At 35.7% G+C, this 14,140-nt stretch overlaps 1 pseudogene; it reads right to left on the reverse strand.

The window, feature by feature from the left end:
- Positions 1-2,085: 2,085 nt before the first annotated feature.
- LOC109147119 lies at positions 2,086-8,496 on the reverse strand (annotated as a pseudogene).
- Between the last annotated feature and the right edge of the window lie 5,644 nt (positions 8,497-14,140).

The raw sequence follows: 14,140 nt of genomic DNA on the forward strand, positions 1-14,140 counted from the left end.
CCTGCCCCCGCAAGCAAAGAGGTTTCAAGATACCAGGCGACCAAGGGGAGACTTCGATGGTTGGTGGCTTTCTGGGCTTTTACCAATGCTTGTCTGTCTGGTCTGTGATGTGTGATGGAACCAAGTCTCCCCGGTTAGTAGGTCAATCACAATGTCTAGCCTTTCAGGTTCGACTGCCCTGTTTGTAACCAAGAACCTCTCTTTCCCGACTTTCGGCTTGTCAAACTATTTGGATAGAAGAAGAGGTGTTTGCAAGAAAAGGTTTTACATTCTCATCCCCTGTTCACGAATCAGCTGTGAATGCTGTCGATACCGCTTTCGGAATAGCAGATGAATTGAGCAGAGGATTTGAGAAAAGCACATTCCCTAAGCGGTCGAAAATGGCCTTGAATCAAACTCTTAAACTAAGCCCTACTTCAAAATTCTAAAGTAAAGAGTCAGCAACTTAAACATCCAAGTTGTCTCTTTCCCGGCAATGAGTGATCAGGAAGAGCTGGTTTGACTTTCTCTGTGGTTCGGTTTTCCTTCCTTTCTGTGGTAGCTAGGTCTGGTAGCATGGTTTAGTAGCATGTTTGCTAGTCTTGTCGGACTAGGAGCTCTACTAGGCTTGACCGTGGGAAATTGACTTATTAAAGAAAGAATGACGTAGGTAGACTAACTATAAGTAGTAGGAGTTCCCGTCGAGAGGCAAATTTTTCATTTAGGAAAGATCCGATACCAAGTGAAAGCAAGCAAGCTGTTGGTGCTATAGTAAGTCCGTGGTCAATAAGAGTAATAAAGTGGCGTACATACTTTTCATCAACAATAACGCAATCATTGATTTTTTTTTTAATTTACATTCTAAAGTTTATGCTAACGGATCGGAATTTAAGCTATTTAAGGGAAGAAAATAATATAATAGAGGGTAAATAAGGAAAATCAAGTTTATGCTAACGGAATTTAAGCTATTTAAGGGAAGAAAATAATATAATAGAGGGTAATAAGGAAAATCAATAAAAAATACTAAATTAAAAATAATATGAACCATTCATTTTAAGAAACAATAGTATAATATGAACCATTCATTTTCCGACATTTTTTTGTTCCAGTTAAGGGCCTAACATTATTGGCTCTTATTAGAATTGTAGATAGATGTAGATTGTAGATGTAGATATTATTCTTAGTAATTATATGTTTTTGCATGTTAATAAATATTAGCCTTTTTCATATGAATATGATAAGTCTTACAATGTTGGTATTATGATAAATACTCTACATCTTGGTAAGTTATTTTATTATATATTTTTTAAAAAACAATATTAGTGAGTTTTCTTGTCTAACTCACGACTCGGAACATTATGCTGTGAGCACGTGTCCACCTTGTAAGGTGGGCACGGTTTCATATTCATAATTTTTATACAGTAGATTCATAATTTCTCTACTGTAGATTTATAAAAGAGTTAATTACCAAAATAGTCCCTCGACTATTGTGAAATTACCAATTTGGTCCTCGACAATTTTTCTTACCCAATTAAGTCATTGACTTTGAAAATGTTAACCATTTTGGTCCTTCCGTTAAAATTCCATCCATATGCTGTTAAATTTAAGGACAAAAATGTAATTTCATATATTTTATTTATTAAAGTTTTTCTTCTTCATTTATCCACTCCTACGATTCTGGGAATCCTTGGCAATGTTCATGGGAACGGTTCACAATCGCTGGCTCTGGAATTGGAAGAACCGCCACTCTCTCTATCGTCGCCGTTGCAGTTTCTTCCCCCGACAGCCCGTTTATGAAAACGTTGCTGCACGCACATTTCTTCTTCTGATCTTCTTCTTTTTCAGCAAATATTGAAGCTCAAGAAGGTTCAATGGAGGCTGACAAGATTGTTGCCTTGCCGGGGCAACCTGCAGGAGTGAAGTTTAACCAGTATGCGGGCTATGTAACCGTGGACCGGAAGATCTCTATTTTATTACTTGGTCGAATCACCCCACAATTCTTCTACCAATCCTTTGGTTTGTGGCTCACTGGAGGTACCAAACTCCTTTGGTTTAAGGTTTTTATGATTAAGGTAGGTATTTTTACAAAAAAAAAAAAAATGGATCTTCACAATGCATGATTTTCTTGATTCAATATATTGCCGTTTACTATATTTGCCATTCTTACTATGCCACAAAGAAAAGAAAAATCATGAGGAAGAAAATCAACACAAAGAATATCTTAATTATCAGCCACCTATTAGATGAGATGTTGTTGAGATACTTGAGCAAAGCTCCTTGTGCCCCTTCCACATTTGCCAGTGTGTCATCCATATTCTCATCTATCCTGATTGCTATCTCTCCTTGTTGAGAAACCAAGGTGGCCAATTGATCAAAAATACTGTCAAGCTCATGTATTGTAGCCTCCACATTTTGAAGAGCTTCAACTCTACTTTGCATGTAGCTAGGTGTCTTGCAGGGGAACCATTTGTTGTTGTTGCTGTTGCTGCGCCAGTAAGGATTAACTTTCACCATCATTTTGTGACCCATTAGCCCATGGAGGAGGAGAAAGGCTAGAAGTACTAGTTGCAGATTTGGCAGCTAAATGGACGCTGGCGAACAAATGGATTTGAGGAATCCTTTGAAGCAGTGTTGCGTTTGTGAGAGAGATGGAAACAGAAAGATGGAAGAAAGAAGGATATTTTCTCATTAAACTCAAACAGAAAGCATCATACAAGCTTAACTACTAAAGCAGAAGCGGGAAAGGAAGGAATACAAAAATTAACTAACTCTAACAACCATCCTAACAGAATTAGTTGAGGGATATGATGAAGACGTGTCAGTTGCTGCTTCTTGTTCCCTAATAGTCCCCCTCAAGCTTGGAATATAGAGATTCAGCAATCCAAGCTTGGAAACATAACTGTAGAAAGAGCTTGGACAGTGTGTTTTAGTGAAAACATCTGCCAACTGATTTGCAGAGCTAACATGAAACAACTTTATGATTCCTTTTTGGGCTTTTTCTCTAACAAGGTGACAATCAATCTCGATATGTTTTGTTCGTTCGTGAAAGACCGGATTCTCAGTAATGGCTATGGCAGATTTACTGTCACAAAAGATGGAGGTAGGAGTAGTAGACAGCAGATCAAATTCAGCAAGCAAGTACATGATCCACTGGACTTCACATGTGGTGGCAGCTAAGGCCCTGTATTCAGCTTCTGAAGATGATTTAGAGATTGTAGCCTACTTCTTGGACTTCCATGAAATCAATGCTGGCCCCAAGAAGATGCAAAAACCTGTCACAGATCTTCTGGAATCTATGCAAGCTCCCTAATATGCATCAGAGAAGGCTTTCAAGCTGAGATCAGAGGTTGCAGGGAAAAACAACCCTTGTCCAGGAGCACTCTTAATGTATCTCAACACCCTGTGAGCTGCTTGTAGGTGGAGATGTGTAGGCTTGTCTAAGAACTGGGATAACTGCTGAGTGGCAAAACTTATGTCTGGCCTGGTGATGGTGAGATATAGCAGTTTTCCAACTAGCCTTCTATAAGGAATATTGTCATCAAGCAAATCACCCTCATCCTTACTAAGCTTGTGTGAAGGAACAGTGGGGCTGTACACAGGTTTAGAATCAATAAACCCTGCTTCTTCTAAAAGTTCAAGGGCATATTTCCTCTGTGAAACTGCTATACCCTTCTTCTGTCTTGCCACTTCTAGGCCTAAGAAATATTTCATAGGACCTAGGTCTTTAATTTGAAAGCAATCATTCAGCTGCTTCTTAATCTGTTGGATTAGATCTAAGTCACCACTGGCTACTACTATATCATCAACATACACCAGCAGTGCCACAAAAAGAGATCCCTTGCCTTTGGTGAACAAGGAATTGTCAGGAATGGATTGCTTAAAACCCATCCTTTGCAAGGCAACACAAAGCTTGGTGTTCCACTGCCTACTAGCCTGCTTTAAACCACAAAGGGATTTAGTTAGTTTACACACCTGCCCAGCTTTGGTTCCTACAACAGCAGGGGGAAGTTGCATATATACTTCTTCTTCTAAATCTCCATTGAGGAAGGCATTATTAACATCCATTTGATGAAGATGCCAATTGTGTGCAGCTGCTATAGCCAAAAGGGTCCTAATGGTGGTCATCTTGGCCACTGGACTGAAAGTATCCATGTAGTCAACACCAAGGGTTTGAGTGTATCCCTTAGCCACTAGCCTTTCCTTGTATCTATCAACTGTCCCATCAGCCTTATGTTTAATCTTGTATACCCATCTGCACCCTATGGTCTTTTTTGATGATGGAAAGTCCACTATGTCCCAAGTCTTGTTCCTCTCTAATGCAGTCAGTTCTTCCTGCATAGCTGCTCTCCAACAAGGATGTTTTACTGCTTCTTTGAAGTTCTCAGGTTCTGTTTGACATGAAATATTCATGGCAAAAAGCTGAAATGAAGGAGATAGCTTATCATAGCTTACAACTGTGGAGATGTCATGTGGAGAGGTCTTCACCACAGAGTTGTGACAGACATAATCCTTCAGATATGTTGGAGCTTGCTTCTGCCTGGTGGACCTTTTGAGGGGTTGTTGTGATTCTTGAGGTGCAGGACTGTTATGCTGTTCAGATGAGCCACTGGATGCAGAACTAACAGACAGGTTCTCAGCTGATTTTTCTGATGAAGTACCAGCTTCATCACACAGATGGCCAGGCCTACTGTTAATGCAATCATGCAGAGAATAGGATGATTTCTCAGCTGCTTCATCAGACCAATGCTCAGATCTATTATCAACATGAGCTTGCAGATCATCAGGAGGCTCAGGGGAAACTCCTGTCATGGTTGGAAGTATAATTTCGGATAAAGTTCCTTTCTGTGGATCTCCATTGGCTTGGAAAGGGAAGATGGTCTCATGAAAAGATACATCTCTAGACACAAATATTTCCTTGGAATGGAGGTCATATAGCTTGTATCCTTTGACTCCATTTGCATACCCAAGGAAAACACACTTCCTTGCCCTGGCATCAAATTTAGACCTATGTCCCAAGGTAGCAGCATAGGCCAAACAGCCAAATATCCTTAAGTGATGATATTGTGGTGCTTTATGAAGGAGAACCTGAAAGGGTATTTGGTTGTTAATGGCACTGGAAGGCAACCTGTTTATAATATAAGCTGCATGCAACACACATTCTCCCTAAAACTGTTCAGGCATATTAGCTTGGAACTTCAGTGCTCTTGCAGTAGACAGAAGATGTCCATGTTTCCTTTCAACTCTACTATTTTGCTGTGGCGTGTAGGGACATGAAGTCTGATGTTGTATCCCCTTTTTGTTAAAAAAATCAGCCATATCAAATTCTCTGCCATTGTCTGATATGATGCTTTTAACATGAGACTCAAACTGGTTCTCAACCATATTGCAGAAGTTTATAATCAGTGTTCTAGCTTCAGATTTCTTTCTCATAAAAAAAATCCACACTGCCCTACTATGGTCATCCAATATTGTAAGAAAGTATTGGTGTCCATGGAGGGTAGGAACTTTATATGGTCCCCAAATATCTACATGTAACAAATCAAAGCATGCATAGGAAATAGATGTACTTGGAGAGAAAGGCAGCCTCTTCTGCTTAGCAAAATGACAACAGTCACAAACCAGGTCTTTATTCACATGAATGGTGGAATCAACTTTGTGTAAACATAGAAGTTTGGGATATGAGGCATGTCCCAGCCTAGCATGCCATAATATGCACTTATTTACACTTAGACTAGCATTGTACACAGACAAGCAATTAATAGGAAAATTTAAGATGTATAATCCATTTTGAAGCTCAGCAATTCCAATCATCTTGCCATGGGAAGCACCCTGTATAACACACTGGTTAGTGTGCAATCTCATAGTGCAGCTGGAACTCTGAATAAATGCCCCCATAGATATCAAATTATAGTGAAAGCCAGGGATATACAAAGCATTGTGCAGAATGAATTCATCAGACAAATAGACAGTTCCAGTGCATAGGATGGCAACTTGTTGTCCATTAGGCAATTTCACATACATGTTGTGGACCTCTTTGGGATTAGACAACAGATGCTTATGGCACACAATGTGGTGAGTAGCACCACTATCTAATATCCACATACTTGTACCAGGATTAGCAGACTTTGAAAAAAAACCAGTACCTTCCATTTGATTAGCTGAGATGATATTGGCATGGCAGATAGTATTGGTTTCTTCAAGAGGAGTGCTATTCACAAATCCTTTCTCACCATGTGATTTTTGTACCTGCACAAATTCAAGAAACTTCTTGAAATCATCTTGAGTAAAAGTTATACTTCCATCAGAATTGGTCTGTTGAACTGGCAAAGATCCTTGAGCACTGTTGGCAGCAAAGTTTTGATTTCTGGTCCTTGGCTTCCACCCAGGTGGATAGCCATGTTTTTTATAACATTTGTCTTCCGTGTGCCCTGTGAATCCACAAAAGGTGCAAGTGGCCTTCTTATTTCCTCTAGCAAATTTCTTATAATTCTGTTGTCCATTGTGTGCTCTAGCCATCAGGGCATTTCCAGCAACATTATTCTCTCCAGTTTGGAACAATTGACTTCCAAATCCAACAGAATTGATATGAAACTGTCTCTCCTGTTGTGCTACCATGGAATAGGCCTCACTGACCTCTGGCAAGGGCTTCATCAACATAATTTGATTCCTAGCACCAGTATATCTTTCGTGTAATCCAATTAGAAAAATGGATTGCTTGTCTTTCTCTGTCTGTTCATTCATCATGTCAATCTTCTTCCCGCACTCACATCTGTTATTGTAGTCGCAGAATGCAGGAGGTCTGAGGATCTGCAATTCATCCCACAACAACTTTTGATCTGTAAAGTATTCATTCAAGGTGTTGTCCCCCTGCTTGGATTGATAGATCTCGCATTTGATCTCTGCAACTCGAAAGAGATCTTGCTGGCTGAATCTCTTTTTCAGATCTTTCCAAATTCCAGAGGCCGTGTCGATCCAGAGGACGCTTCGGCCTATCGTTGGTGACAGGGAGCGAATTAGCCAAGTTACAACCATATTGTTACAACGTTCCCAATACGGATACCTTCAATCACCTCTGAGAGGTTTGGTAATGGTTCCGTCTACAAATGCCAGCTTATTCTTGCACGATAACGCCATAGTTACTGCCCTAGCCCACATATGATAGTTGGGACCGTCTAGGGGAGTAGATACCAGTTCTAGAGCTGGATTTTCATTCGCGTGCATGAAGTAGGGGTTCGATTGTGATTGCGAATCCAAGGACAATTCTGTCGCAGTGAACAGATTCGGCAAGGAGGTTGACGCCGGAGCCGGTGCCGGACTTCCAGCGGCTGTTCCTCCTGCTGTACTATCAGTCGGAGCTGTTCTTGTGCCAAGAGTTGGCCATGCCTCCATGGTGTTTCCTCAGAAGGTTCCTCACAGATGCTCTGATACCATGTTGCATTTGTGAGAGAGATGGAAACAGAAAGATGGAAGAAAGAAGGATATTTTCTCATTAAACTCAAACAGAAAGCATCATACAAGCTTAAGTACTAAAGCAGAAGCGGGAAAGTAAGGAATACAAAAATTAACTAACTCTAACAACCATCCTAACAGAATTAGTTGAGAGATATGATGAAGACGTGTCAGTTGCTGCTTCTTGTTCCCTAATAAGCAGTAGAAGAAAACAACTGTCTTCTGTTTTCATGAACTTTCAAATTCATCCTTAAACTCCTTTGTGGCACTCATCAAGCGGTTCTTTAAGTCATCTACAACTGTGGTTGAATGGGTAGTGGTGTCACTATTACCACTTTCATTACGTGAATTAGATAGAAGCTGAAGATCAACTACAACAGAGTTCAGTGCAGTAATATCTTGATTGATAGCTGCAGTCACAGTGGCGGAGCCACAATGGGGGGCAGTAGGGTCAACTGCCCCCCCCCCCCCCCTCACCTCTTTCCTTTAATATATATATACATGTATAAGTAACTAATTAGTTTGGTTGTTCAGTTGGTTGAGCTTTTGAATTTGACATTAAATGGCAAGGGTTCAAACCTTATCAACAGCAATATTGTGTGTAAATTTTAGCTTCTTTTATTTATTTAAACCCTTCTTACCCTTTAATAAATTAAATATTTTGTATACTGTTTTGTGTGTATATTTTAGCTTCTTTTCTTTATTTAAACCCTTCTCACCCTTCAATAAATTAAATATTTTTTAAGTTTTTTTTTTTTTTTTTTTTGTAAATCATTTAGTTAATGTAGTCAACAAATTTATATTATACTTCATCGTATTCAAATTAATTTAGAAAAATTTAAGTTGATCTAATTAAAAGGAAATTAAAATTAAAGTATTTATGAATATAATGTCTTTTCTATTCAGACAATTCTAAAATCATTTCAAATACGCCCCCACTCATGTCATTTTCTAGCTCCGCCACTGTGCAGTCAGTTCTTGAATCTTTGTGGTCGGGTCATCAAAAACAGAGGTTCTTTTTGCCAATTTTGCAAGCTTAGAGAGCCAGCGATTGTGAACGGTTCCCATTGGATGAGCATTGCCAAGGATTTTCAGAACAGTAGGAGTGGATAAACAGGAAGAAGTAAAGATTTAATAAATAAAATATATAAAATTACCTTTTTGTCCTTAAATTTAACAGCTTATGGATAGAATTTTAACAGAGGACCAAAATGGTTAACATTTTCAAAGTCGAGGACTTAATTAGATAAAAAAATTGTCAAGGACCAAATTGGTAATTTCGCAATAGTTGAGGGACCATTTCGGTAATTAACTCTTTATAAAATTTATACTTTAGATTCATAATTTCTAAATCGTAGATTTATAATTTAAATACAGTAGATTCAAAATTTCTATACTACAAATTCATATATCTGTACTTGGTGAGCTGTCGTAGGCTTCCAAATTAAAACCTTACAAACGTAGTAGCGGGAGTAAGGATCGATCCCACGAGGAGTAACTAGTTTAACTTTTTTGCTCAAATTAAAGGTAGGGGGGAGTTGGAATATATCGAGAATAAAGATAAAATAAAAGAGAATTTAAATAAACAAGAAATTTAATTGAACGAATAAAGCAATGAAAATAATATATCGAAAACACTTATAATAGGAGACCTTGGTTAGTAAAGATCCACCACCGGAATTCAACACTGATCATTGATTAATAAAGTAATTAATATGCAATTGAATATTTGTCGTGAAATTATTTCATTTCTGTTTTCCCTTAGTTGTAGGTAAATAAAGCACAAGCGGTTTAATTACCCCTAACTACTAAATAATCTAAGACAAGCGCTATAGATTTAATTTAATAGCAGCAATAGGAACTACTAAGGGGTTGCATTTAATTTAGGAAAATATTCTACCCGAAACCAATTATCACTAAGCCGTCGATAATTAACCTCAGTTGCTACTGAATATTAGAATAATTTGTAGCACAACATTATCTAATATAGCAAATAATTATATCAAATTAATAACTAGTAGGCCTCCCTAGCAATTAAATGATACAACTATTCAAATAATTTAGAAAAATATTTAATACTCAAAATGCATAAAAACATATATATAATAAAGTTAAATAAATAACCTTACAGCGTTATGAACTCCGGGGCTTCAATTCACTAAACCAACTAGAAATTAGCTACAAATGGACATTGATAACAACTTCAACGAATACTATAGAGGAGGGAAGAATGAACGTTTTTACAAAAGGAAACTCCTACTATTTATACACTTTCTAAAATAAGTCTAAACTATTTCCTACCACTCAATTTCCTACTTCTGTGCCATGTTCCGTATCTTCCGATGTTGTCCGTGAGCTGCGAAAGAAATAGTCAAATAATGAGAATTATGTTTGCATGCTACGAATTTAGGAGTGGACCAAGCAACTAAAAATAATACTTTATATATATATATATATATATATATATATATATATATATATATATTTATTTATTTATTTATTTATAACGCATATATATTAATACTAGTACGTACTGTCTATATATAGGTAGGCTATATATTATTTATTATATATATTATATATTATATATCATATATTATATATTATATATAAAAAGAATTAATTATTAGATAATATTAAATAACTAATGCAAAAATATTATAAAGATGTACCTAAAATACGAGGATAAAATATGCCTATCAGTACTGTAGATTCATAATTTATGTAATGTAAATTTATAATTTCTAAACTATATACTTATAAATTATGAACATATAGTTCTCTGATTTGAAAATAGAGTTCAACAATTAGAATTTAAAGTATAAATTTTATAAATTTACAATATAAAAATTATGAATTTATAGTATAAAAATTATGGATATATAACCATGTCCTGCAAGACGCGCACGTGCTCATATCATAATTTGCCCTCATGACTCAAGGCGGGTTGAATTGAGTTGAATTTTTCTTGGCCCGTCAAAATGGCTAACTTTGGCCCGAACCAGCCCGACTCACCAATTAATTCTGACAATTTTAGACTCATTGTTAATTTCAAATTTCAACCATACATTAATTATTTTTAGGCACTGATTACAAGGATAATAAATTAAACAAACAAAATGTAGGTAGGGAAAATGACAGTTTTTCCCCCTGAGTTATATACTTATAACACTTTTTTTTCTTGAATTATTCATGTAAGCATATTAGCCCATCAGTTATTTTAAAAGTGACGATTTTCTCCCCTGATATATTAAATTGACATTTCTACCCTCAAAATAAATATTTTATTTATTTTTCTTCTCCAACAAATTATTGCGTATACATAGGGATGACCACGGTTCGATTCGAATTGAACCGGACACTATATCAATCGAATTAAAAGTTTCTGATTATGATTCAGATCCGGAACCCAATATTTGAATTTCAGTTTATTAAAATTATGAATCGAAAAAACTATATCCTGAATCGTGAACCGGCGGTTCTGGATCCGGTTCGCGATTTTGAATCGTCTTTATTTTTTATTTTAAAATAGTCTAAATTTAACAATAAATGTTTTTTTTTTCAGTTCGAAACATGAACCGGCCGTCCCGGTTCACGATTTTAATGAACTCTAAATATCGGGTTTCGATTCTAAATTGTAATTAGAATATTTCGGTTTGGTTTGGTTGCTATAGTGTCTGTTTGGTTTGAACCAAATTGTGGTCATAATTTATTGGAGAAGAAAAATAAATGAAATATTTATTTTTAGGGTAAATATGTTCATTTAACATTTTAGGGGGAAAAACAACCACTTGAATAATTCACGGGGGAAAAATAACCACTTGAATAATTCAGGGGAGAAAAGTGCTATAAGTATATAACCTAGGGGAAAACATGTCATTTTCCATATAGGTAACATATCTATCTAATCTAATCTAACTCTATAATGCAACGCGATTTAAGTTTTGATTTGCTACGCTATTTAATTCTCTAATTTAATGCGATTGTAATTACCGAGCTATAAAGATGGCAACTATGCGTTATTCGAAAACTCTTGGAGAACAAGTTCTGAATGCTATACGCAAATAGCATTATATATTACAAATTCAAACTGATCTAAATAAAATTTAAAATAAAGGCTTTTAAATTGAAACAACATAATCATTAATAACATTATTCCAATAAGGACTCTTCGTTTCTCTAGGTCGAGTCCTATTCGAATTCCTATTATATTAAGAGATAGATTGAGATCAACTATTTAACTCCAACTTCTGAATCGTATAGGCAATACTCTGCAAGAAAAAAATAAAAAAAGTCTTCTCTATGTACCAGTTAAGGCTATTAGTCCACTGCACACCAAACGACCTATGAAGTACCAGAACTGGGTGGATGAAGAGATTCTGATGATGTGAATGACTAGAGCTTTTCGCTAAGAAAATCTGCAAATATCTTCTTAGAATAGAACTTTAAATGGTTTTTGACAATTATTTTTTCTATTACTAAAGATGAGATAATGGGAAGGGTTTTCTATTGCTACCATACATCAGTTTTCAATCAGGATATTAAAGAACCAATCATTGTTGTGATTCAACTATGAATTGTTAAGTTGTCTCTGCAGAAGACAACTAAATATTCTATTGACCTTCTAATGCAATCAGTTCTCTAATCTATATTTTTTAAAAGTACACTTTCTACTACTTATTTGAGTTTTTACTTTTCATCTAAGTTGTCTTTGTAGAAAAGTCCAGTGTGTAGTGTTAGTACTACCACTGTTCTATCGCAGTCTACTGGATTTGGTGATTTTAAAAATGGTTTTGTGGTTGTAATTGGCCTATCTGACCTATTTCTATGTACCTGCTGAAAGTATGAATAGGTAACAATAATGGCATTAGACAACTGTAAACTAATTTTCAATAATAATATATAGATAACATAGACAGTTCCTTATTCTTTCTAGGTAAGGGTTGACATCCTCCAGAACTGGAGGGCCTCATTGGCATGCCAATGATTTTCAAAATTTTCATAAAAAAGATGCAATGTGTGGCCCTACAATAACTTTTGATGTAATGAGAGTACTGAGAGATGAAGAATTAGTTGCTGCCTAATGCTCAAAGCTAAATGAGAACCAAGAGAATGACCTCATAAGCAGGATGATTGAAAAAGATGAAGAAGGAAGTGAAGACTCTGATCAGGTATTAACACCATTAAATATCAAATTTAAAGCTTACCTTCTAATATTAGTGTATTCACTAATATGTTTGAATTTTCAGGATGGCTCCAAAGAAGATGAAGTGAATAGTCCAGTGGCTGCAAGTCAAAAGAATTCAAGGGATGTAGATTCTGAAGATTCAGACAATGGAAAAAGATGTCTACTTGACCAGTTCTCTTCATCTAGGCAACTAAAAAAGTAGTAAAAAATGGTTGGTGTGAAACAAGAGAAAATGTAATTCAAGTTTGTGTGTGATGGACAAATTCAGACACATCGTGTTATTGATTTTTTGCCTGTGATGGACCTATTAGAATAGGTAGCACTTATCCAGTGCTATCAATTGCAAGTACTATGCTTTTTCAGACTTTTTGTTTAGACTGGATATTAACTCTATGGTGATTAACTATTTTTCCTTTTTGCACTTGGGAATTGGCATATTAACTCTATGGTGATCACTAATGATGTACTTTTTTTTTTTCTTTCTGCTTTACTATCATTTTGCTGTTATGAGAGTTTTCTGTTTCCAAGTCGTATTTGTTACAGAGAAGATTGAAGAGTTATACATCATGCTGAAAAGTGAGAAGTGTCAAAGGCATTAAAACCTAAAGAAGGAATCAAGAGCTTACAAAGAAGTTGGAAGACTTATACATCATGCTAAAAAATAAGAACTTTGAACACGGTACAACCTAATGAAGTAATTAAGAGCTAAAGGCAAATGATATGGGAATTCAACACTTAGATCTATTTTGTCTATGTTTCACCTATTGTAAATGTTTTTTTATGAAAGGCATTTCACCTAATGTAAGTTTGTACATGGTTTTTTTTTTAATGAAAAAACAGTCTGCACTCCTTAAGACAAAAAAGCTCTTGATTATTGTGTAACCAAATTCACTAAAAAAATACAACTCATCACTAAAAAAAATACAACTGATCCATCACTAAAAAAAAATACAACTGATTCACTCAACCATCGAAGTTGAGAAAAAGTACAACTATCACTGGCCATACTTACAATTAAATTAAAGTTCATAAACGATCAAGCACTTTTAAAATCCTTATGAAAAAACATATTTGTGATAAATTCTAACAGTGTTGTAAATACCACTGTAAGTGAACAAAAAATACATCTTGATATTCATATAATACACTTCATTGCAAACTCAACTCTGGAATTAAAATATTGAATTGAAAATCAGATTTCTACACAACACTTTGTTTTGAATTGAGAAACAAGTTTATGAAATTACATAATCAAAAAAATACATTGGAACAATATTCTTGAATAAAAAAATAAAGTTAATACATCTCTTTATCTGCCAGACCTGAAGTATAAAAACATAAATGTATATTGTGACATCAGAATAGAGTTTGCATCAATTGCCAACCGGTAAAGACTTATGTAAATAAACCTTTAAACTATGACATCAGAATTAGAATTTCATCATATGCCAAACATTTTGTAGTGAATAGTACATGAACTGCATCTATCAATACTATCTTGAGGCGATTTTACAAATAGGGCAT

This window comes from Ipomoea nil, unplaced genomic scaffold (genome assembly GCF_001879475.1).
Source record: "Ipomoea nil cultivar Tokyo-kokei standard unplaced genomic scaffold, Asagao_1.1 scaffold1977, whole genome shotgun sequence".
In the NCBI taxonomy this organism is placed as follows: domain Eukaryota; kingdom Viridiplantae; phylum Streptophyta; class Magnoliopsida; order Solanales; family Convolvulaceae; genus Ipomoea; species Ipomoea nil.